This window comes from Phallusia mammillata, chromosome 5, assembly GCF_965637545.1.
Source record: "Phallusia mammillata chromosome 5, kaPhaMamm4.hap1.1, whole genome shotgun sequence".
NCBI lineage: Eukaryota > Metazoa > Chordata > Ascidiacea > Phlebobranchia > Ascidiidae > Phallusia > Phallusia mammillata.
This window is the reverse complement of record NC_137256.1, coordinates 28,206,474-28,231,450: the sequence shown is the minus strand read 5'-3', so window position 1 is coordinate 28,231,450 and position 24,977 is coordinate 28,206,474. Positions and strand designations below refer to the sequence as shown.

Below are 24,977 nucleotides of genomic sequence, written 5' to 3'. Positions count from 1 at the left end.
CTAACCCTAACCCTAACCCTAACCCTAACCCTAACCCTAACCCTAACCCTAACCCTAACCCTAACCCTAACCCAAACCCTAACCCTAACCCTAACCCTAACCCTAACCCTAACCCTAACCCTAACCCTAACCCTAACCCTAACCCTAACCCTAACCCTAACCCTAACCCTAACCCTAACCCTAACCCTAACCCTAACCCTAACCCTAACCCTAACCCTAACCCTAACCCTAACCCTAACCCTAACCCTAACCCTAACCCTAACCCTAACCCTAACCCTAACCCTAACCCTAACCCTAACCCTAACCCTAACCCTAACCCTAACCCTAACCCTAACCCTAACCCTAACCCTAACCCTAACCCTAACCCTAACCCTAACCCTAACCCTAACCCTAACCCTAACCCTAACCCTAACCCTAACCCTAACCCTAACCCTAACCCTAACCCTAACCCTAACCCTAACCCTAACCCTAACCCTAACCCTAACCCTAACCCTAACCCTAACCCTAACCCTAACCCTAACCCTAACCCTAACCCTAACCCTAACCCTAAGCCTAACCCTAACCCTAACCCTAACCCTAACCCTAACCCTAACCCTAACCCTAACCCTAACCCTAACCCTAACCCTAACCCTAACCCTAACCCTAACCCTAACCCTAACCCTAACCCTAACCCTAACCCTAACCCTAACCCTAACCCTAACCCTAACCCTAACCCTAACCCTAACCCTAACCCTAACCCTAACCCTAACCCTAACCCTAACCCTAACCCTAACCCTAACCCTAACCCTAACCCTAACCCTAACCCTAACCCTAACCCTAACCCTAACCCTAACCCTAACCCTAACCCTAACCCTAACCCTAACCCTAACCCTAACCCTAACCCTAACCCTAACCCTAACCCTAACCCTAACCCTAACCCTAACCCTAACCCTAACCCTAACCCTAACCCTAACCCTAACCCTAACCCTAACCCTAACCCTAACCCTAACCCTAACCCTAACCCTAACCCTAACCCTAACCCTAACCCTAACCCTAACCCTAACCCTAACCCTAACCCTAACCCTAACCCTAACCCTAACCCTAACCCTAACCCTAACCCTAACCCTAACCCTAACCCTAACCCTAACCCTAACCCTAACCCTAACCCTAACCCTAACCCTAACCCTAACCCTAACCCTAACCCTAACCCTAACCCTAACCCTAACCCTAACCCTAACCCTAACCCTAACCCTAACCCTAACCCTAACCCTAACCCTAACCCTAACCCTAACCCTAACCCTAACCCTAACCCTAACCCTAACCCTAACCCTAACCCTAACCCTAACCCTAACCCTAACCCTAACCCTAACCCTAACCCTAACCCTAACCCTAACCCTAACCCTAACCCTAACCCTAACCCTAACCCTAACCCTAACCCTAACCCTAACCCTAACCCTAACCCTAACCCTAACCCTAACCCTAACCCTAACCCTAACCCTAACCCTAACCCTAACCCTAACCCTAACCCTAACCCTAACCCTAACCCTAACCCTAACCCTAACCCTAACCCTAACCCTAACCCTAACCCTAACCCTAACCCTAACCCTAACCCTAACCCTAACCCTAACCCTAACCCTAACCCTAACCCTAACCCTAACCCTAACCCTAACCCTAACCCTAACCCTAACCCTAACCCTAACCCTAACCCTAACCCTAACCCTAACCCTAACCCTAACCCTAACCCTAACCCTAACCCTAACCCTAACCCTAACCCTAACCCTAACCCTAACCCTAACCCTAACCCTAACCCTAACCCTAACCCTAACCCTAACCCTAACCCTAACCCTAACCCTAACCCTAACCCTAACCCTAACCCTAACCCTAACCCTAACCCTAACCCTAACCCTAACCCTAACCCTAACCCTAACCCTAACCCTAACCCTAACCCTAACCCTAACCCTAACCCTAACCCTAACCCTAACCCTAACCCTAACCCTAACCCTAACCCTAACCCTAACCCTAACCCTAACCCTAACCCTAACCCTAACCCTAACCCTAACCCTAACCCTAACCCTAACCCTAACCCTAACCCTAACCCTAACCCTAACCCTAACCCTAACCCTAACCCTAACCCTAACCCTAACCCTAACCCTAACCCTAACCCTAACCCTAACCCTAACCCTAACCCTAACCCTAACCCTAACCCTAACCCTAACCCTAACCCTAACCCTAACCCTAACCCTAACCCTAACCCTAACCCTAACCCTAACCCTAACCCTAACCCTAACCCTAACCCTAACCCTAACCCTAACCCTAACCCTAACCCTAACCCTAACCCTAACCCTAACCCTAACCCTAACCCTAACCCTAACCCTAACCCTAACCCTAACCCTAACCCTAACCCTAACCCTAACCCTAACCCTAACCCTAACCCTAACCCTAACCCTAACCCTAACCCTAACCCTAACCCTAACCCTAACCCTAACCCTAACCCTAACCCTAACCCTAACCCTAACCCTAACCCTAACCCTAACCCTAACCCTAACCCTAACCCTAACCCTAACCCTAACCCTAACCCTAACCCTAACCCTAACCCTAACCCTAACCCTAACCCTAACCCTAACCCTAACCCTAACCCTAACCCTAACCCTAACCCTAACCCTAACCCTAACCCTAACCCTAACCCTAACCCTAACCCTAACCCTAACCCTAACCCTAACCCTAACCCTAACCCTAACCCTAACCCTAACCCTAACCCTAACCCTAACCCTAACCCTAACCCTAACCCTAACCCTAACCCTAACCCTAACCCTAACCCTAACCCTAACCCTAACCCTAACCCTAACCCTAACCCTAACCCTAACCCTAACCCTAACCCTAACCCTAACCCTAACCCTAACCCTAACCCTAACCCTAACCCTAACCCTAACCCTAACCCTAACCCTAACCCTAACCCTAACCCATAAATGTACCCATATATTCCTTTGAAGCCCCCTTTAGGATCATACGATGTAATTTAGTGACACCGTAAGTGTAAACTCTTTAACCCTTTTGGGATGAGTTGTATATTTATCTGGACTGGGCGATCTTGTTACTACTTTAAACTTAGTTCTTTAAGAAGAAATTTGGGATTGCGAGGGTTTTGTAAGCAAATAATTCTGGGGGGAATTAGAAAAGTGTCAAGTAATAGAGGTTTGGGATAAATGACGTCTGCTTGAGTACCGTTGGAAACAAGGTACAAGCGTTACTTAAACACGAAACCACCCCAAAAAAATCAGATCTTTCAAAACCCCTGTTTGTCGAGATGGCTTTGTTTCTTTAACACCAATTGTCACCATTATCTTTGACTTACTATTTTATTTATTTTTGTTCTGTGTATTGCTTGATGTAATGTTTTGAACATACCAGACAATCATTGTTGTCAGAACACTAGCTATTCCGATTCCACAAGTTTAAATTTACATGTTTTTTAATTACTCATTTAATTTTCCGCAATTTCGTACGTTTGATTCCCTATTTTTCAAACTTCCGCAATTTCGATAATTTTTCCGTATGTTCCGAAATGTCGTAAAACGTACAATTATGTATGTATAAGTTACTCAGACAGATGTCATTTATCCCAAACCTCTATCCCGTGACCCTTTTCTAATTCCCCCAGAATTATTTACTTGCAAAACCCCTGCAATCCCAAACTTCTGCTTAAAGAAATAAACTTAAAGTAGTAACAAGATCGCCTAGCTAAGTTATATATACAACTCTGCCCATTAAACCATCGCTTTGGCCCAAAACTTGGAAACAAGCTGCTTAAGCACGAACCCCCCATAAAACTTAGATATTTCAAATTCTCTGTTTGTCGAGTTGGCTTCGTTTCATTAACACCAATTCCCACCATTATCTTTGATTTACTTTTTTATTTTTTTGTTCTGCACCATGTGTATTCCTTCAAGTGCGGTGTTCATACGAATCTTTTCGTTTTCGGGTAGACATTATCGAGTTCGGCTTCCCACAGGTTTCTGATATGCGTCGTAAGTAAATGGATGATGCTCGAGAAAATAGATTCTGTCGTGTCCTAGTGGGAAACATCGTACAGCGCTCTTACAGCTGAAAAGAAATAACAAAATGTCAACGGACTTGAAAGAAATAAGTCAATGAGACTTCTATCCACACACATATAATACAACTGAACCCTAATTTGTGTGCAGTTAGGTGCCGCTAATAATACAATAACATGACTTGCAGATTAACGCTTGCAATCAAAGTATGCACACATGACGACAATTTGAAAATGCTAGACAAGAGTTAACTGTCATATCTTTACAAGGATGTAAACAAAATGAATAGCATCAAAGTATTACTGACAATATCGCTGTACCACTCGTTAGTACGGCAATCAACATATTGAACCTAACCTGATTTATTGTGCTTTGTGTTCTGGCTCCATAGTTTGCACTCAACCGTCGAACAGTGTGTTTCTCTTTCCAAAGAAGCTCAGGTTGCTAACGCTGCCGATGATTGCTTGAAGCCTTCATAACCTAAACAAATGTCATCTATAAATAAATATTACGTAAAACAATGTTTTGAACACAACAGACAATCATTGTTCTCAGAACACTAGCTATCCCGATGCCACAAGACCAAATTTCCTTTTTTTAATTACTCATTTAATTTTCCGCAATTTCGATAATTTTTCCGTATGTTCCGAATTGTCTTAAAACGTACAATTATGTGTGTATAAGTTACTCAAGCAGATGTCGTTTATCCCAAACCTCTGTCCCTTGACACTTTCTAATTCCCCCCAGAATTATTTGCTTACAAAACCCTCGCAATCCCAAATTTCTGCTCAAAGAACTAAGTTTAAAGTAGTAACAAGATCACCCAGTCCAGTTAAATATACAACTCTGCCCATTAAACCATCGCTTTGGACTATAACTTGGAAACGAGGTACAAGCGTTACTTAAACACGACCCACCCCCAAAAAATAAGATATTTCACAACCCCTGTTTGTCGAGATGGCTTTGTTTCGTTAACACCAATTGTCACCATTATCTTTGACTTACTTTTTTATTTTTTGTTCTGCACCATGTGTATTGCCTGATGTACGGTGTTCATTCAAATCTTTTCGTTTTCGGGTAGACATTATCGAGTTCGGCTTCCCACAGGTTTCTGATATGCGTCGTAAGTAAATGGATGATGTTCGACAAAATAGATTCTGTCGTGTCCTAGTGGGAAACATCGTACAGCGCTCTTACAGCTGAAAAGAAATCAAAAAATGACAGCATGCTTGAAAGAAATAAGTCAATGAGAGACTTGTATTAACACACATGTAATACAACTGAACCCTAATTTGTGTGCAGTTAGGTGCCGCTAATAATGCAATAACATGACTTGCAGATTAAATGGTTTGCAACCAAAGTATGCACACGCGACGACAGTTTGAAAATGCTAGACAGGGGTCTACTATCATACCATTGCAAGAATGTACACAAAATAAATAGCATCAATGTAGTACTGACAATATCGCTGTTCCACTCGTCAGTATGGCAATCAATATATTGAACCTAACCTGATTTAATGTGCTTTGTGTTCGGCTCCATAGTTTGCATTCAACCGACAAATAGTGTGTTTCTCTTTCCTAAGAAGCTCAGCTTGCTGACGCTGCCGATGATTGCTTGAAGCCTTCATAACCTAAACAAATTAAATTGATAAATAAATGTTCCATGAAACAATGTTTTGAACATACCAGACAATCATTGTTGTCAGAACACTAGCTATTCCGATGCCACAAGTTTAAATTTACATGTTTTTTAATTACTCATTTAATTTTCCGCAATTTCGATAATTTTTCCGTATGTTCCGAAATGTCGTAAAACGTACAATTATGTGTGTATAAGTTACTCAGACAGATGTCATTTATCCCAAACCTCTATCCCGTGACCCTTTTCTAATTCCCCCAGAATTATTTACTTGCAAAACCCCTGCAATCCCAAACTTCTGCTTAAAGAAATAAACTTAAAGTAGTAACAAGATCGCCTAGCTAAGTTATATATACAACTCTGCCCATTAAACCATCGCTTTGGCCCAAAACTTGGAGACAAGCTGCTTAAGCACGAACCCCCCATAAAACTTAGATATTTCAAATTCTCTGTTTGTCGAGTTGGCTTCGTTTCATTAACACCAATTCCCACCATTATCTTTGACTTACTTTTTTATTTTTTTGTTCTGCACCATGTGTATTCCTTCAAGTGCGGTGTTCATACGAATCTTTTCGTTTTCGGGTAGACATTATCGAGTTCGGCTTCCCACAGGTTTCTGATATGCGTCGTTAGTAAATGGATGATGCTCGAGAAAATAGATTCTGTCGTGTCCTAGTGGGAAACATCGTACAGCGCTCTTACAGCTGAAAAGAAATAACAAAATTTCAACGGACTTGAAAGAAATAAGTCAATGAGAGACTTCTATCCACACACATATAATACAACTGAACCCTAATTTGTGTGCATTTAGGTGCCGCTAAGAATGCAATAACATGACTTGCAGATTAACGCTTGCAATCAAAGTATGCACACATGACGACAATTTGAAAATGCTAGACAAGAGTTAACTGTCATATCTTTACAAGGATGTAAACAAAATGAATAGCATCAAAGTATTACTGACAATATCGCTGTACCACTCGTTAGTACGGCAATCAACATATTGAACCTAACCTGATTTATTGTGCTTTGTGTTCTGGCTCCATAGTTTGCACTCAACCGTCGAACAGTGTGTTTCTCTTTCCAAAGAAGCTCAGGTTGCTAACGCTGCCGATGATTGCTTGAAGCCTTCATAACCTAAACAAATGTCATCTATAAATAAATATTACGTAAAACAATGTTTTGAACATAACAGACAATCCTTGTTCTCAGAACACTAGCTATCCGGATGCCACAAGACCAAATTTCCTTTTTTTAATTACTCATTTAATTTTCCGCAATTTCGATATTTTTTCCGTATGTTCCGAATTGTCTTAAAACGTACAATTATGTGTGTATAAGTTACTCAAGCAGATGTCGTTTATCCCAAACCTCTGTCCCTTGAAACTTTCTAATACACCCCAGATTTATTTGCTTACAAAACCCTCGCAATCCCAAATTTCTGCTCAAAGAACTAAGTTTAAAGTAGTAACAAGATCGCCCAGTCTAGTTAAATATACAACTCTGCCCATTAAACCATCGCTTTGGACTATAACTTGGAAACGAGGTACAAGCGTTACTTAAACACGACCCACCCCCAAAAAATAAGATATTTCACAACCCCTGTTTGTCGAGATGGCTTTGTTTCGTTAACACCAATTGTCACCATTATCTTTGACTTACTTTTTTATTTTTTGTTCTGCACCATGTGTATTGCCTGATGTACGGTGTTCATTCGAATCTTTTCGTTTTCGGGTAGACATTATCGAGTTCGGCTTCCCACAGGTTTCAGATATGCGTCGTTAGTAAATGGATGATGCTTGACAAAACAGATTCTGTCATGTCCTAGTGGGAAACATCGTACAGCGCTCTTACAGCTGAAAAGAAATCAAAAAATGACAGCATGCTTGAAAGAAATAAGTCAACGAGAGACTTGTATTAACACACATGTAATACAACTGAACCCTAATTTGTGTGCGGTTAGGTGCCGCTAATAATGCAATAACATGACTTGCAGATTAAATGGTTTGCAACCAAAGTATGCACACGCGACGACAGTTTGAAAATGCTAGACAGGGGTCTACTATCATACCATTGCAAGAATGTACACAAAATAAATAGCATCAATGTAGTACTGACAATATCGCTGTTCCACTCGTCAGTATGGCAATCAATATATTGAACCTAACCTGATTTAATGTGCTTTGTGTTCGGCTCCATAGTTTGCATTCAACCGACAAATAGTGTGTTTCTCTTTCCTAAGAAGCTCAGGTTGCTAACGCTGCCGATGATTGCTTGAAGCCTTCATAACCTAAACAAATTAAATTGATAAATAAATGTTCCCTGAAACAATGTTTTGAACATACCAGACAATCATTGTTGTCAGAACACTAGCTATTCCGATGCCACAAGTTTAAATTTACATGATTTTTAATTACAAATTTAATTTTCCACAATTTCGATAATTTTTCCGTATGTTCCGAAATGTCGTAAAACGTACAATTATGTGTGTATAAGTTACTCAGACAGATGTCATTTATCCCAAACCTCTATCCCGTGACCCTTTTCTAATTCCCCCAGAATTATTTACTTGCAAAACCCCTGCAATCCCAAACTTCTGCTTAAAGAAATAAACTTAAAGTAGTAACAAGATCGCCTAGCTAAGTTATATATACAACTCTGCCCATTAAACCATCGCTTTGGCCCAAAACTTGGAGACAAGCTGCTTAAGCACGAACCCCCCATAAAACTTAGATATTTCAAATTCTCTGTTTGTCGAGTTGGCTTCGTTTCATTAACACCAATTCCCACCATTATCTTTGACTTACTTTTTTATTTTTTTGTTCTGCACCATGTGTATTCCTTCAAGTGCGGTGTTCATACGAATCTTTTCGTTTTCGGGTAGACATTATCGAGTTCGGCTTCCCACAGGTTTCTGATATGCGTCGTTAGTAAATGGATGATGCTCGAGAAAATAGATTCTGTCGTGTCCTAGTGGGAAACATCGTACAGCGCTCTTACAGCTGAAAAGAAATAACAAAATTTCAACGGACTTGAAAGAAATAAGTCAATGAGAGACTTCTATCCACACACATATAATACAACTGAACCCTAATTTGTGTGCATTTAGGTGCCGCTAAGAATGCAATAACATGACTTGCAGATTAACGCTTGCAATCAAAGTATGCACACATGACGACAATTTGAAAATGCTAGACAAGAGTTAACTGTCATATCTTTACAAGGATGTAAACAAAATGAATAGCATCAAAGTATTACTGACAATATCGCTGTACCACTCGTTAGTACGGCAATCAACATATTGAACCTAACCTGATTTATTGTGCTTTGTGTTCTGGCTCCATAGTTTGCACTCAACCGTCGAACAGTGTGTTTCTCTTTCCAAAGAAGCTCAGGTTGCTAACGCTGCCGATGATTGCTTGAAGCCTTCATAACCTAAACAAATGTCATCTATAAATAAATATTACGTAAAACAATGTTTTGAACATAACAGACAATCATTGTTCTCAGAACACTAGCTATCCGGATGCCACAAGACCAAATTTCCTTTTTTTAATTACTCATTTAATTTTCCGCAATTTCGATATTTTTTCCGTATGTTCCGAATTGTCTTAAAACGTACAATTATGTGTGTATAAGTTACTCAAGCAGATGTCATTTATCCCAAACCTCTGTCCCTTGAAACTTTCTAATACACCCCAGATTTATTTGCTTACAAAACCCTCGCAATCCCAAATTTCTGCTCAAAGAACTAAGTTTAAAGTAGTAACAAGATCGCCCAGTCTAGTTAAATATACAACTCTGCCCATTAAACCATCGCTTTGGACTATAACTTGGAAACGAGGTACAAGCGTTACTTAAACACGACCCACCCCCAAAAAATAAGATATTTCACAACCCCTGTTTGTCGAGATGGCTTTGTTTCGTTAACACCAATTGTCACCATTATCTTTGACTTACTTTTTTATTTTTTGTTCTGCACCATGTGTATTGCCTGATGTACGGTGTTCATTCGAATCTTTTCGTTTTCGGGTAGACATTATCGAGTTCGGCTTCCCACAGGTTTCAGATATGCGTCGTTAGTAAATGGATGATGCTTGACAAAACAGATTCTGTCATGTCCTAGTGGGAAACATCGTACAGCGCTCTTACAGCTGAAAAGAAATCAAAAAATGACAGCATGCTTGAAAGAAATAAGTCAACGAGAGACTTGTATTAACACACATGTAATACAACTGAACCCTAATTTGTGTGCGGTTAGGTGCCGCTAATAATGCAATAACATGACTTGCAGATTAAATGGTTTGCAACCAAAGTATGCACACGCGACGACAGTTTGAAAATGCTAGACAGGGGTCTACTATCATACCATTGCAAGAATGTACACAAAATAAATAGCATCAATGTAGTACTGACAATATCGCTGTTCCACTCGTCAGTATGGCAATCAATATATTGAACCTAACCTGATTTAATGTGTTTTGTGTTCGGCTCCATAGTTTGCATTCAACCGACAAATAGTGTGTTTCTCTTTCCTAAGAAGCTCAGGTTGCTAACGCTGCCGATGATTGCTTGAAGCCTTCATAACCTAAACAAATTAAATTGATAAATAAATGTTCCCTGAAACAATGTTTTGAACATACCAGACAATCATTGTTGTCAGAACACTAGCTATTCCGATGCCACAAGTTTAAATTTACATGATTTTTAATTACAAATTTAATTTTCCACAATTTCGATAATTTTTCCGTATGTTCCGAAATGTCGTAAAACGTACAATTATGTGTGTATAAGTTACTCAGACAGATGTCATTTATCCCAAACCTCTATCCCGTGACCCTTTTCTAATTCCCCCAGAATTATTTACTTGCAAAACCCCTGCAATCCCAAACTTCTGCTTAAAGAAATAAACTTAAAGTAGTAACAAGATCGCCTAGCTAAGTTATATATACAACTCTGCCCATTAAACCATCGCTTTGGCCCAAAACTTGGAGACAAGCTGCTTAAGCACGAACCCCCCATAAAACTTAGATATTTCAAATTCTCTGTTTGTCGAGTTGGCTTCGTTTCATTAACACCAATTCCCACCATTATCTTTGACTTACTTTTTTATTTTTTTGTTCTGCACCATGTGTATTCCTTCAAGTGCGGTGTTCATACGAATCTTTTCGTTTTCGGGTAGACATTATCGAGTTCGGCTTCCCACAGGTTTCTGATATGCGTCGTTAGTAAATGGATGATGCTCGAGAAAATAGATTCTGTCGTGTCCTAGTGGGAAACATCGTACAGCGCTCTTACAGCTGAAAAGAAATAACAAAATTTCAACGGACTTGAAAGAAATAAGTCAATGAGACTTCTATCCACACACATATAATACAACTGAACCCTAATTTGTGTGCAGTTAGGTGCCGCTAAGAATGCAATAACATGACTTGCAGATTAACGCTTGCAATCAAAGTATGCACACATGACGACAATTTGAAAATGCTAGACAAGAGTTAACTGTCATATCTTTACAAGAATGTAAACAAAATGAATAGCATCAAAGTATTACTGACAATATCGCTGTACCACTCGTTAGTACGGCAATCAACATATTGAACCTAACCTGATTTATTGTGCTTTGTGTTCTGGCTCCATAGTTTGCACTCAACCGTCGAACAGTGTGTTTCTCTTTCCAAAGAAGCTCAGGTTGCTAACGCTGCCGATGATTGCTTGAAGCCTTCATAACCTAAACAAATGTCATCTATAAATAAATATTACGTAAAACAATGTTTTGAACATAACAGACAATCATTGTTCTCAGAACACTAGCTATCCGGATGCCACAACACCAAATTTCCTTTTTTTAATTACTCATTTAATTTTCCGCAATTTCGATATTTTTTCCGTATGTTCCGAAATGTCTTAAAACGTACAATTATGTGTGTATAAGTTACTCAAGCAGATGTCATTTATCCCAAACCTCTATCCCTTGACACTTTCTAATTCCCCCTAGAATTATTTGCTTACAAAATCCTCGCAATCCCAAATTTCTGCTTAAAGAACTAAGTTTAAAGTAGTAACAAGATCGCCCAGTCCAGTTAAATATACAACTCTGCCCATTAAACCATCGCTTTGGACTATAACTTGGAAACGAGGTACAAGCGTTACTTAAACACGACCCACCCCCAAAAAATAAGATATTTCACAACCCCTGTTTGTCGAGATGGCTTTGTTTCGTTAACACCAATTGTCACCATTATCTTTGACTTACTTTTTTATTTTTTTGTTCTGCACCATGTGTATTGCTCGATGTACGGTGTTCATTCGAATCTTTTCGTTTTCGGGTAGACATTATCGAGTTCGGCTTCCCACAGGTTTCAGATATGCGTCGTTAGTAAATGGATGATGTTCGACAAAACACATTCTGTCATGTCCTTGTGGGAAACATCGTACAGCGCTCTTACAGCTGAAAAGAAATAACAAAATGACAGCATGCTTGAAAGAAATAAGTCAATGAGAGACTTGTATTAACACACATGTAATACAACTGAACACTAATTTGTGGGCAGTTAGGTGCCGCTAAGAATGTAATAACATGACATGCAGATTAAATGGTTTGCAACCAAAGTATGCACACACGACGACAGTTTGAAAATGCTAGACAGGGGTCTACTACCATACCATTGCAAGAATGTACACAAAATAAATAGCATCAATGTAGTACTGACAATATCGCTGTTCCACTCGTCAGTATGGCAATCAACATATTGAACCTAACCTGATTGATTGTGCTTTGTGTTCTGGCTCCATTAGTTTGCACTCAACCGTCGAACAGTGTGTTTCTCTTTCCTAAGAAGCTCAGGTTGCTAACGCTACCGATGATTGCTTGAAGCCTTCATAACCTAAACAAATGTCATCTATCAATAAATATTACGTAAAACAATGTTTTGAACATAACAGACAATCATTGTTCTCAGAACACTAGCTATCCCGATGCCACAAGACCAAATTTCCTTTTTTTAATTACTCATTTAATTTTCCGCAATTTCGATAATTTTTCCGTATGTTCCGAAATGTCTTAAAACGTACAATTATGTGTGTATAAGTTACTCAAGCAGATGTCGTTTATCCCAAACCTCTGTCCCTTGAAACTTTCTAATTCCCACTAGAATTATTTGCTTACAAAACCCTCGCAATCCCAAATTTCTACTTAAAGAACTAAGTTTAAAGTAGTAACAAGATCGCCCAGTCCAGTTAAATATACAACTCTGCCCATTAAACCATCGCTTTGGACTATAACTTGGAAACGAGGTACAAGCGTTACTTAAACACGACCCACCCCCAAAAAATAAGATATTTCACAACCCCTGTTTGTCGAGATGGCTTTGTTTCGTTAACACCAATTGTCACCATTATCTTTGACTTACTTTTTTATTTTGTTGTTCTGCACCATGTGTATTGCTCGATGTACGGTGTTCATTCGAATCTTTTCGTTTTCGGGTAGACATTATCGAGTTCGGCTTCCCACAGGTTTCAGATATGCGTCGTTAGTAAATGGATGATGCTTGACAAAACAGATTCTGTCATGTCCCAGTGGGAAACATCGTACAGCGCTCCTACAGCTGAAAAGAAATAACAAAATGTCAACGGACTTGAAAGAAATAAGTCAATGAGAGACTTCTATCCACACACATGTAATACAACTGAACCCTAATTTGTGGGCAGTTAGGTGCCGCTAAGAATGCAATAACATGACTTGCAGATTGAATGGTTTGCAACCAAAGTATGCACACACGACGGCAGTTTGAAAATGCTAGACAGGGGTTTACTGTCATATCTTTACAAGAATGTAAACAAAATGAATAGCATCAAAGTATTACTGACAATATCGCTGTACCACTCGTTAGCATGACAATCAACATATTGAACCTAACCTGATTGATTGTGCTTTGTGTTCTGGCTCCATTAGTTTGCACTCAACCGTCGAACAGTGTGTTTCTCTTTCCTAAGAAGCTCAGCTTGCTAACGCTGACGATGATTGCTTGAAGCCTTCATAACCTAAACAAATTAAATTGATAAATAAATGTTCTCTGAAACAACGTTTTGAACATAACAGACAATCATGGTTGTCAGAACACTAGCTATTCCGATGCCACAAGTTTAAATTTAAGCTTACATGTTTTTTAATTACTCATTTAATTTTCCGCAATTTCGATAATTTTTCCGTATGTTCCGAAATGTCGTAAAACGTACAATTATGTGTGTATAAGTTACTCAGACAGATGTCATTTATCCCAAACCTCTATCCCGTGACCCTTTTCTAATTCCCCCCAGAATTGTTTACTTGCAAAACCCCTGCAATCCCAAACTTCTGCTTAAAGAAATAAACTTAAAGTAGTAACAAGATCGCCTAGCTAAGTTATATATACAACTCTGCCCATTAAACCATCGCTTTGGCCCAAAACTTGGAAACAAGCTGCTTAAGCACGATCCCCCATAAAACTTAGATATTTCAAATTCTCTGTTTGTCGAGTTGGCTTCGTTTCATTAACACCAATTCCCACCATTATCTTTGACTTACTTTTTTATTTTTTTGTTCTGCACCATGTGTATTCCTTCAAGTGCGGTGTTCATACGAATCTTTTCGTTTTCGGGTAGACATTATCGAGTTCGGCTTCCCACAGGTTTCTGATATGCGTCGTTAGTAAATGGATGATGCTCGAGAAAATAGATTCTGTCGTGTCCTAGTGGGAAACATCGTACAGCGCTCCTACAGCTGAAAAGAAATAACAAAATGTCAACGGACTTGAAAGAAATAAGTCAATGAGAGACTTCTATCCACACACATGTAATACAACTGAACCCTAATTTGTGGGCAGTTAGGTGCCGCTAAGAATGCAATAACATGACTTGCAGATTAAATCGCTTGCAATCAAAGTATGCACACATTACGACAATTTGAAAATGTTAGACAAGAGTTAACTGTCATATCTTTACAAGAATGTAAACAAAATGAATAGCATCAAAGTATTACTGACAATATCGCTGTACCACTCGTTAGCATGACAATCAACATATTGAACCTAACCTGATTGATTGTGCTTTGTGTTCTGGCTCCATTAGTTTGCACTCAACCGTCGAACAGTGTGTTTCTCTTTCCTAAGAAGCTCAGGTTGCTAACGCTGCCGATGATTGCTTGAAGCCTTCATAACCTAAACAAATGTCATCTATCAATAAATATTACGTAAAACAATGTTTTGAACATAACAGACAATCATTGTTCTCAGAACACTAGCTATCCCAATGCCACAAGACCAAATTTCCTTTTTTTAATTACTCATTTAATTTTCCGCAATTTCGATATTTTTTCCGTATGTTCCGAAATGTCTTAAAACGTACAATTATGTGTGTATAAGTTACTCAAGCAGATGTCATTTATCCCAAACCTCTATCCCTTGACACTTTCTAATTCCCCCTAGAATTATTTGCTTACAAAACCCTCGCAATCCCAAATTTCTACTTAAAGAACTAAGTTTAAAGTAGTAACAAGATCGCCCAGTCCAGTTAAATATACAACTCTGCCCATTAAACCATCGCTTTGGACTATAACTTGGAAACGAGGTACAAGCGTTACTTAAACACGACCCACCCCCAAAAAATAAGATATTTCACAACCCCTGTTTGTCGAGATGGCTTTGTTTCGTTAACACCAATTGTCACCATTATCTTTGACTTACTTTTTTATTTTTTTGTTCAGCACCATGTGTATTGCTTGATGTACGGTGTTCATTCGAATCTTTTCGTTTTCGGGTAGACATTATCGAGTTCGGCTTCCCACAGGTTTCTGATATGCGTCGTTAGTAAATGGATGATGTTCGACAAAACACATTCTGTCATGTCCTAGTGGGAAACATCGTACAGCGCTCTTACAGCTGAAAAGAAATCAAAAAATGACAGCAGGCTTGAAAGAAATAAGTCAACGATAGACTTGTATTAACACACATGTAATACAACTGAACACTAATTTGTGCGCGGTTAGGTGCCGCTAGGAATGTAATAACATGACATGCAGATTAAATGGTTTGCAACCAAAGTATGCACACACGACGACAGTTTGAAAATGCTAGACAGGGGTCTACTACCATACCATTGCAAGAATGTACACAAAACAAATAGCATCAATGTAGTACTGACAATATCGCTGTACCACTCGTCAGTATGGCAATCAACATATTGAACCTAACCTGATTTAATGTGCTTTGTGTTCGGCTCCATAGTTTACATTCAACCGACAAATAGTGTGTTTCTCTTTCCTAAGAAGCTCAGCTTGCTGACGCTGCCGATGATTGCTTGAAGCCTTCATAACCTAAACAAATTAAATTGATAAATAAATGTTCCCTGAAACAATGTTTTGAACATACCAGACAATCATTGTTGTCAGAACACTAGCTATTCCGATGCCACAAGTTTAAATTTACATGTTTTTTAATTACTCATTTAATTTTCCGCAATTTCGATAATTTTTCCGTATGTTCCGAAATGTCGTAAAACGTACAATTATGTGTGTATAAGTTACTCAGACAGATGTCATTTATCCCAAACCTCTATCCCGTGACCCTTTTCTAATTCCCCCCAGAATTGTTTACTTGCAAAACCCCTGCAATCCCAAACTTCTGCTTAAAGAAATAAACTTAAAGTAGTAACAAGATCGCCTAGCTAAGTTATATATACAACTCTGCCCATTAAACCATCGCTTTGGCCCAAAACTTGGAAACAAGCTGCTTAAGCACGAACCCCCCATAAAACTTAGATATTTCAAATTCTCTGTTTGTCGAGTTGGCTTCGTTTCATTAACACCAATTCCCACCATTATCTTTGACTTACTTTTTTATTTTTTTGTTCTGCACCATGTGTATTCCTTCAAGTGCGGTGTTCATACGAATATTTTCGTTTTCGGGTAGACATTATCGAGTTCGGCTTCCCACAGGTTTCTGATATGCGTCGTTAGTAAATGGATGATGTTCGACAAAATAGATTCTGTCGTGTCCTAGTGGGAAACATCGTACAGCGCTCTTACAGCTGAAAAGAAATAACAAAATGTCAACGGACTTGAAAGAAATAAGTCAATGAGAGACTTCTATCCACACACATGTAATACAACTGAACCCTAATTTGTGCGCAGTTAGGTGCCGCTAAGAATGCAATAACATGACTTGCAGATTAAATCGCTTGCAATCAAAGTATGCACACATGACGACAATTTGAAAATGTTAGACAAGAGTTAACTGTCATATCTTTACAAGAATGTAAACAAAATGAATAGCATCAAAGTATTACTGACAATATCGCTGTACCACTCGTTAGCATGACAATCAACATATTGAACCTAACCTGATTGATTGCGCTTTGTGTTCTGGCTCCATTAGTTTGCACTCAACCGTCGAACAGTGTGTTTCTCTTTCCTAAGAAGCTCAGCTTGCTAACGCTGCCGATGATTGCTTGAAGCCTTCATAACCTAAACAAATGTCATCTATCAATAAATATTACGTAAAACAATGTTTTGAACATAACAGACAATCATTGTTCTCAGAACACTAGCTATCCCGATGCCACAAGACCAAATTTCCTTTTTTTAATTACTCATTTAATTTTCCGCAATTTCGATAATTTTTCCGTATGTTCCGAAATGTCTTAAAACGTACAATTATGTGTGTATAAGTTACTCAGACAGATGTCATTTATCCCAAACCTCTATCCCTTGACACTTTCTAATTCCCACTAGAATTATTTGCTTACAAAACCCTCGCAATCCCAAATTTCTGCTTAAAGAACTAAGTTTAAAGTAGTAACAAGATCGCCCAGTCCAGTTAAATATACAACTCTGCCCATTAAACCATCGCTTTGGACTATAACTTGGAAACGAGGTACAAGCGTTACTTAAACACGACCCACCCCCAAAAAATAAGATATTTCACAACCCCTGTTTGTCGAGATGGCTTTGTTTCGTTAACACCAATTGTCACCATTATCTTTGACTTACTTTTTTATTTTTTTGTTCTGCACCATGTGTATTGCTCGATGTACGGTGTTCATTCGAATCTTTTCGTTTTCGGGTAGACATTATCGAGTTCGGCTTCCCACAGGTTTCAGATATGCGTCGTTAGTAAATGGATGATGCTTGACAAAACAGATTCTGTCATGTCCCAGTGGGAAACATCGTACAGCGCTCCTACAGCTGAAAAGAAATAACAAAATGTCAACGGACTTGAAAGAAATAAGTCAATGAGAGACTTCTATCCACACACATGTAATACAACTGAACCCTAATTTGTGGGCAGTTAGGTGCCGCTAAGAATGCAATAACATGACTTGCAGATTGAATGGTTTGCAACCAAAGTATGCACACACGACGGCAGTTTGAAAATGCTAGACAGGGGTTTACTGTCATATCTTTACAAGAATGTAAACAAAATGAATAGCATCAAAGTATTACTGACAATATCGCTGTACCACTCGTTAGCATGACAATCAACATATTGAACCTAACCTGATTGATTGCGCTTTGTGTTCTGGCTCCATAAGTTTGCACTCAACCGTCGAACAGTGTGTTTCTCTTTCCTAAGAAGCTCAGCTTGCTAACGCTGACGATGATTGCTTGAAGCCTTCATAACCTAAACAAATTAAATTGATAAATAAATGTTCTCTGAAACAACGTTTTGAACATAACAGACAATCATGGTTGTCAGAACACTAGCTATTCCGATGCCACAAGTTTAAATTTAAGCTTACATGTTTTTTAATTACTCATTTAATTTTCCGCAATTTCGATAATTTTTCCGTATGTTCCGAAATGTCGTAAAACGTACAATTATGTGTGTATAAGTTACTCAGACAGATGTCATTTATCCCAAACCTCTATCCCGTGACCCTTTTCTAATTCCCCCAGAATTATTTACTTGCAAAACCCCTGCAATCCCAAACTTCTGCTTAAAGAAATAAACTTAAAGTAGTAACAAGATCGCCTAGCTAAGTTATATATACAACTCTGCCCATTAAACCATCGCTTTGGCCCAAAACTTGGAAACAAGCTGCTTAAGCACGAACCCCCCATAAAACTTAGATATTTCAAATTCTCTGTTTGTCGAGTTGGCTTCGTTTCATTAACACCAATTCCCACCATTATCTTTGACTTACTTTTTTATTTTTTTGTTCTGCACCATGTGTATTCCTTCAAGTGCGGTGTTCATACGAATATTTTCGTTTTCGGGTAGACATTATCGAGTTCGGCTTCCCACAGGTTTCTGATATGCGTCGTTAGTAAATGGATGATGCTCGAGAAAATAGATTCTGTCGTGTCCCAGTGGGAAACATCGTACAGCGCTCTTACAGCTGAAAAGAAATAACAAAATGTCAACGGACTTGAAAGAAATAAGTCAATGAGAGACTTCTATCCACACACATGTAATACAACTGAACCCTAATTTGTGCGCAGTTAGGTGCCGCTAAGAATGCAATAACATGACTTGCAGATTAAATCGCTTGCAATCAAAGTATGCACACATGACGACAATTTGAAAATGTTAGACAAGAGTTAACTGTCATATCTTTACAAGAATGTAAACAAAATGAATAGCATCAAAGTATTACTGACAATATCGCTGTACCACTCGTTAGCATGACAATCAACATATTGAACCTAACCTGATTGATTGTGCTTTGTGTTCTGGCTCCATTAGTTTGCACTCAACCGTCGAACAGTGTGTTTCTCTTTCCTAAGAAGCTCAGGTTGCTAACGCTGCCGATGATTGCTTGAAGCCTTCATAACCTAAACAAATGTCATCTATCAATAAATATTACGTAAAACAATGTTTTGAACATAACAGACAATCATTGTTCTCAGAACACTAGCTATCCCGATGCCACAACACCAAATTTCCTTTTTTTAATTACTCATTTAATTTTCCGCAATTTCGATAATTTTTCCGTATGTTCCGAAATGTCTTAAAACGTACAATTATGTGTGTATAAGTTACTCAAGCAGATGTCATTTATCCCAAACCTCTATCCCTTGACACTTTCTAATTCCCCCAGAATTATTTGCTTACAAAACCCTCGCAATCCCAAATTTCTGCTTAAAGAACTAAGTTTAAAGTAGTAACAAGATCGCCCAGTCCAGTTAAATATACAACTCTGCCCATTAAACCATCGCTTTGGACTATAACTTGGAAACGAGGTACAAGCGTTACTTAAACACGACCCACCCCCAAAAAATAAGATATTTCACAACCCCTGTTTGTCGAGATGGCTTTGTTTCGTTAACACCAATTGTCACCATTATCTTTGACTTACTTTTTTATTTTTTTGTTCAGCACCATCTGTATTGCTTGATGTACGGTGTTCATTCGAATCTTTTCGTTTTCGGGTAGACATTATCGAGTTCGGCTTCCCACAGGTTTCAGATATGCGTCGTTAGTAAATGGATGATGTTCGACAAAACACATTCTGTCATGTCCCAGTGGGAAACATCGTACAGCGCTCTTACAGCTGAAAAGAAATAACAAAATGACAGCAGGCTTGAAAGAAATAAGTCAACGAGAGACTTGTATTAACACACATGTAATACAACTGAACACTAATTTGTGCGCGGTTAGGTGCCGCTAAGAATGTAATAACATGACATGCAGATTAAATGGTTTGCAACCAAAGTATGCACACACGACGACAGTTTGAAAATGCTAGACAGGGGTCTACTACCATACCATTGCAAGAATGTACACAAAACAAATAGCATCAATGTAGTACTGACAATATCGCTGTTCCACTCGTCAGTATGGCAATCAACATATTGAACCTAACCTGATTTAATGTGCTTTGTGTTCGGCTCCATAGTTTACATTCAACCGACAAATAGTGTGTTTCTCTTTCCTAAGAAGCTCAGCTTGCTAACGCTGCCGATGATTGCTTGAAGCCTTCATGACCTAAACAAATTAAATTGATAAATAAATGTTCCCTGAAACAATGTTTTGAACATACCAGACAATCATTGTTGTCAGAACACTAGCTATTCTGATGCCAAAAGTTTAAATTTACATGTTTTTTAATTACTCATTTAATTTTCCGCAATTTCGATAATTTTTCCGTATGTTCCGAAATGTCGTAAAACGTACAATTATGTGTGTATAAGTTACTCAGACAGATGTCATTTATCCCAAACCTCTATCCCGTGACCCTTTTCTAATTCCCCCCAGAATTATTTACTTGCAAAACCCCTGCAATCCCAAACTTCTGCTTAAAGAAATAAACTTAAAGTAGTAACAAGATCGCCTAGCTAAGTTATATATACAACTCTGCCCATTAAACCATCGCTTTGGCCCAAAACTTGGAAACAAGCTGCTTAAGCACGAACCCCCCCCATAAAACTTAGATATTTCAAATTCTCTGTTTGTCGAGATGGCTTCGTTTCATTAACACCAATTGCCACCATTTTCTTTGACTTACTTTTTTATTTTTTTGTTCTGCACCATGTGTATTCCTTCAAGTGCGGTGTTCATACGAATCTTTTCGTTTTCGGGTAGACATTATCGAGTTCGGCTTCCCACAGGTTTCTGATATGCGTCGTTAGTAAATGGATGATCCTTGACAAAACAGATTCTGTCATGTCCTAGTGGGAAACATCGTACAGCGCTCCTACAGCTGAAAACAAATAACAAAATGTCAACGGACTTGAAAGAAATAAGTCAATGAGAGACTTCTATCCACACACATGTAATACAACTGAACCCTAATTTGTGTGCAGTTAGGTGCCGCTAAGAATGCAATAACATGACTTGCAGATTGAATGGTTTGCAACCAAAGTATGCACACACGACGGCAGTTTGAAAATGCTATACAGGGGTTTACTGTCATATCTTTACAAGAATGTAAACAAAATGAATAGCATCAAAGTATTACTGACAATATCGCTGTACCACTCGTTAGCATGACAATCAACATATTGAACCTAACCTGATTGATTGTGCTTTGTGTTCTGGCTCCATTAGTTTGCACTCAACCGTCGAACAGTGTGTTTCTCTTTCCTAAGAAGCTCAGCTTGCTAACGCTGACGATGATTGCTTGAAGCCTTCATAACCTAAACAAATTAAATTGATAAATAAATGTTCTCTGAAACAACGTTTTGAACATAACAGACAATCATGGTTGTCAGAACACTAGCTATTCCGATGCCACAAGTTTAAATTTCAGCTTACATGTTTTTTAATTACTCATTTAATTTTCCGCAATTTCGATAATTTTTCCGTATGTTCCGAAATGTCGTAAAACGTACAATTATGTGTGTATAAGTTACTCAGACAGATGTCATTTATCCCAAACCTCTATCCCGTGACCCTTTTCTAATTCCCCCAGAATTGTTTACTTGCAAAACCCCTGCAATCCCAAACTTCTGCTTAAAGAAATAAACTTAAAGTAGTAACAAGATCGCCTAGCTAAGTTATATATACAACTCTGCCCATTAAACCATCGCTTTGGCCCAAAACTTGGAAACAAGCTGCTTAAGCACGAACCCCCCATAAAACTTAGATATTTCAAATTCTCTGTTTGTCGAGTTGGCTTCGTTTCATTAACACCAATTCCCACCATTATCTTTGACTTACTTTTTTATTTTTTTGTTCTGCACCATGTGTATTCCTTCAAGTGCGGTGTTCATACGAATCTTTTCGTTTTCGGGTAGACATTATCGAGTTCGGCTTCCCACAGGTTTCTGATATGCGTCGTTAGTAAATGGATGATGCTCGAGAAAATAGATTCTGTCGTGTCCTAGTGGGAAACATCGTACAGCGCTCCTACAGCTGAAAAGAAATAACAAAATGTCAACGGACTTGAAAGAAATAAGTCAATGAGAGACTTCTATCCACACACATGTAATACAACTGAACCCTAATTTGTGCGCAGTTAGGTGCCGCTAAGAATGCAATAACATGACTTGCAGATTAAATCGCTTGCAATCAAAGTATGCACACATGACGACAATTTGAAAATGTTAGACAAGAGTTAACTGTCATATCTTTACAAGAATGTAAACAAAATGAATAGCATCAAAGTAGTACTGACAATATCGCTGTACCACTCGTTAGCATGACAATCAACATATTGAACCTAACCTGATTGATTGTGCTTTGTGTTCTGGCTCCATTAGTTTGCACTCAACCGTCGAACAGTGTGTTTCTCTTTCCTAAGAAGCTCAGGTTGCTAACGCTGCCGATGATTGCTTGAAGCCTTCATAACCTAAACAAATGTCATCTATCAATAAATATTACGTAAAACAATGTTTTGAACATAACAGACAATCATTGTTCTCAGAACACTAGCTATCCCGATGCCACAAGACCAAATTTCCTTTTTTTAATTACTCATTTAATTTTCCGCAATTTCGATATTTTTTCCGTATGTTCCGAAATGTCTTAAAACGTACAATTATGTGTGTATAAGTTACTCAGACAGATGTCATTTATCCCAAACCTCTATCCCTTGACACTTTCTAATTCCCCCTAGAATTATTTGCTTACAAAACCCTCGCAATCCCAAATTTCTACTTAAAGAACTAAGTTTAAAGTAGTAACAAGATCGCCCAGTCCAGTTAAATATACAACTCTGCCCATTAAACCATCGCTTTGGACTATAACTTGGAAACGAGGTACAAGCGTTACTTAAACACGACCCACCCCAAAAAAATAAGATATTTCACAACCCCTGTTTGTCGAGATGGCTTTGTTTCGTTAACACCAATTGTCACCATTATCTTTGACTTACTTTTTTATTTTTTTGTTCTGCACCATGTGTATTGCTTGATGTACGGTGTTCATTCGAATCTTTTCGTTTTCGGGTAGACATTATCGAGTTCGGCTTCCCACAGGTTTCTGATATGCGTCGTTAGTAAATGGATGATGTTCGACAAAACACATTCTGTCATGTCCTAGTGGGAAACATCGTACAGCGCTCTTACAGCTGAAAAGAAATAACAAAATGACAGCAGGCTTGAAAGAAACTAGAAGGGTGGCTTAGCACATTTTACTATAGCATATACACTACAACCTATTCTGCAAACTGTAATATATTCTCTATATTTATTTATATTGGGTCCCATATTAGCCAACATTTTTTATAATCTTGATTTGTTTCTGCAGGCAGAAACTCATGGGTCCCCAAAACCGCAAAGTTGTAAACAGACAACCATAAGAAACGTTGCTACAAAGTCAAACACAGTGATTGGTAGTGTTACTTAAAAAAAGAAGTTGTAAAGTACAAACTGTCCAAATCTCATGCAATTGAGACATTGTTATAAGTTTGTGTGCCTAAATAGCATAAAACACTGACCATTTAAAATGGCATATTATACAAACTGTCAAAATGTATTGTTGATTAATTCACCCATTTTGGGGGGTTAGTAGGGTAAATATTAGGGCTGCAGGGTGAAACACAATATTTGACAGCTACAAATGCCAAATTCAAAAAACTATCAAAAATTCATCCAAATCGGACGTTTTATAAACAATAGGTGGCTTAAGCACTAAATATTGGGCTATATGGTGAAACACAATAATCGACGCCCTAAAATGGCACAATGAACAAACTCTCCATATTTCATCCAATTCGGACATTGTTTAAAAAATCACCCATTTTAGGGGGCTAGTGGGGTAAATATTGGGGCTACAGGGTAAAACACAACAAACGATGCCCTAAAATGGCACAATGAACAAACTGTTCAAATTTCATCCAAATCAGACATTGTTTAAAAAATCACCCATTTTAGGGGGCTAGTGGGGTAAATATTGGGGCTACAGGGTAAAACACAACAAACGATGCCCTAAAATGGCACAATGAACAAACTGTCCAAATTTCATCCAATTCGGACATTGTTCAAAATTTACCCATTTTAGGGGGCTAGTGGGGTAAATATTGGGGCTACAGGGTAAAACACAACAAACGATGCCCTAAAATGGCACAATGAACAAACTGTCCAAATTTCATCCAATTCGGACATTGTTCAAAATTTACCCATTTTAGGGGGCTAGTGGGGTAAACACTGGGGCTATCGAGTCAAACAAAACAAATGGCACATCTACATAACCATATCTACCATCTGTGAAAATTTCATCCAAATCCATCAAACATTTCTTGGCAAAGTGGGGTGGACAAACTTCAGGGAAGAAAAAAAGAAAAAAGAAAAAAAAAGAAATCGAGTAAAATCAAGATGTGTCCCCTTCAGGGAAGGGGACCCATAATAAGTCAACGATAGACTTGTATTAACACACATGTAATACA

The 24,977-nt window shown here is 38.8% G+C and overlaps 5 long non-coding RNA genes across 5 annotated transcripts; all 5 read right to left on the bottom strand.

Moving 5' to 3' along the window:
* Window positions 1–3,847: 3,847 nt before the first annotated feature.
* Window positions 3,848–8,130, bottom strand: LOC145229102 (uncharacterized). The gene is made up of 8 exons (XR_013860354.1): window positions 7,841–8,130; window positions 7,335–7,528; window positions 6,687–6,809; window positions 6,182–6,376; window positions 5,543–5,664; window positions 5,037–5,230; window positions 4,389–4,511; window positions 3,848–4,080 (listed from the first exon to the last, which is right to left on the bottom strand). It is a non-coding gene; the product is annotated as an uncharacterized LOC145229102 (long non-coding RNA).
* Window positions 8,131–8,435: 305 nt separating this feature from the next.
* Window positions 8,436–9,861, bottom strand: LOC145229978 (uncharacterized). The gene is made up of 3 exons (XR_013860526.1): window positions 9,633–9,861; window positions 8,985–9,107; window positions 8,436–8,674 (listed from the first exon to the last, which is right to left on the bottom strand). It is a non-coding gene; the product is annotated as an uncharacterized LOC145229978 (long non-coding RNA).
* Window positions 9,862–10,735: 874 nt separating this feature from the next.
* LOC145230642 (uncharacterized) lies at window positions 10,736–16,756 on the bottom strand. The gene is made up of 9 exons (XR_013860716.1): window positions 16,542–16,756; window positions 15,902–16,023; window positions 15,395–15,589; window positions 14,746–14,869; window positions 14,239–14,433; window positions 13,592–13,715; window positions 13,085–13,279; window positions 11,281–11,403; window positions 10,736–10,972 (listed from the first exon to the last, which is right to left on the bottom strand). It is a non-coding gene; the product is annotated as an uncharacterized LOC145230642 (long non-coding RNA).
* A 298-nt stretch (window positions 16,757–17,054) lies between these two features.
* Window positions 17,055–19,044, bottom strand: LOC145229879 (uncharacterized). The gene is made up of 4 exons (XR_013860499.1): window positions 18,852–19,044; window positions 18,205–18,328; window positions 17,698–17,892; window positions 17,055–17,172 (listed from the first exon to the last, which is right to left on the bottom strand). It is a non-coding gene; the product is annotated as an uncharacterized LOC145229879 (long non-coding RNA).
* Window positions 19,045–19,327: 283 nt separating this feature from the next.
* LOC145230552 (uncharacterized) lies at window positions 19,328–23,683 on the bottom strand. Its single transcript, XR_013860681.1, has 8 exons — window positions 23,466–23,683; window positions 22,817–22,940; window positions 22,310–22,504; window positions 21,663–21,786; window positions 21,156–21,350; window positions 20,514–20,635; window positions 20,007–20,201; window positions 19,328–19,482 (listed from the first exon to the last, which is right to left on the bottom strand). It is a non-coding gene; the product is annotated as an uncharacterized LOC145230552 (long non-coding RNA).
* Window positions 23,684–24,977: the final 1,294 nt, after the last annotated feature.